The sequence below is a fragment of the Cebus imitator genome, unplaced genomic scaffold, assembly GCF_001604975.1.
Source record: "Cebus imitator isolate Cc_AM_T3 unplaced genomic scaffold, Cebus_imitator-1.0 Scaffold2039, whole genome shotgun sequence".
NCBI lineage: Eukaryota > Metazoa > Chordata > Mammalia > Primates > Cebidae > Cebus > Cebus imitator.
This window is the reverse complement of record NW_016109354.1, coordinates 1-1,190: the sequence shown is the minus strand read 5'-3', so window position 1 is coordinate 1,190 and position 1,190 is coordinate 1. Positions and strand designations below refer to the sequence as shown.

Here is a 1,190-nt window from a genome sequence, read left to right as displayed (position 1 = left end):
TAGAGATGGGGTTTCACCATGTTGACCAGGATGGTCTCGATCTCTTGACCTCGTGATCCACCCGCCTCGGCCTCCCAAAGTGCTGGGATTACAGGCTTGAGCCACCGCGCCCGGCCAATCTATATGTTTAAAACCCATATAAAAAGTATTCTGGGTTCTGGCTTTAAAAAGAATCATGAGGTTCTCCTCCTGTTGGTTCAAGGGATTTTTCTGCTTTTTATCCTTTACTACAGACCTTCACTCTAATCTAGTTTTCCCAGTTTCACAACCTGTTGACTTCTATTTAAATTCTCTTTTTCTCCCTAGCCCCTAGGATTCATTATTTGTTTGAATAGTTTGCCTAGCTTTTTGGTTCAGCTTCTTGCAAGACACAGCCTTCTTGTCAGCTTCTCCTATTAGGTCTTAAGCACTGCCGCTCTTGGGCAAGTGACTTCTTGCCTTCAACACTGAATCCAGGCTCTTGGCCCTAGCAGGATGTTATGCCCTGAATGAGACTTGAATGCTTCCAATTGCTAACTGCTCCATTTCTCTCTCCAGCTGCCCTGACTTTGTTCAGGAGGATATATTTCACATATCTGCCCCTTTCTTGCCTTCTTTCTTGCTTAATGAAACCCTCATCGTAGTTTTCTGATTAGGATCCCTTTCTCCAGTCTTTACCCACTCCAGCCAGCCATCTTCCTCACCATCACCAGTTCTCTCATATTACCTGTCTGAATAAACTTCTTTTTTGAGATGGAGTCTGGCTCTGTTGTCCAGGCTGGAGGGCAGCGGTGCGATCTTGGCTCACTGCAACTTCTGCCTCCTGGGTTCAAGCAGTTCTCCTGCCTCAGTCTCCTGAGTAGCTGGGATTACAAACATTTGCCACCATGCCTGGCTAATTTTTGTACTTTTAGTAGAGACAGGATTCACCATGTTAGCTAGGCTGGTCTCAAAGTCTTTACCTCCAGTGATCTGCCACCTTGGCCTCCCAAAGTGCTGGGATTAAAGGCATGAGCCACCGTGCCCAGCCACCTGTGTGAATAAACTAGCAGCCTCTACATTGCTTTTCAAAATCTGACTCTATTTACCTTACTACTTCCACATCCGGCCACTTCTCTGCTTAACTGTAAGCTCCTTCAGGGCACAGACCATACCTTTTTTTCTTTGTATTCTTAATTTCTTTTCTTTTTTTCTTTTTTTTTTTTTTTTTT

The 1,190-nt window shown here is 44.6% G+C and overlaps 1 long non-coding RNA gene across 1 annotated transcript in view; it reads right to left on the bottom strand.

The window, feature by feature from the left end:
• Window positions 1–746, bottom strand: part of LOC108299119 — a 4,149-nt gene extending 3,403 nt beyond the window's left edge. The window contains exon 1 of the long non-coding RNA XR_001822824.2: window positions 707–746. This is a non-coding gene — a long non-coding RNA (uncharacterized LOC108299119). The remainder of the gene's footprint in view (window positions 1–706) is intronic.
• Window positions 747–1,190: the final 444 nt, after the last annotated feature.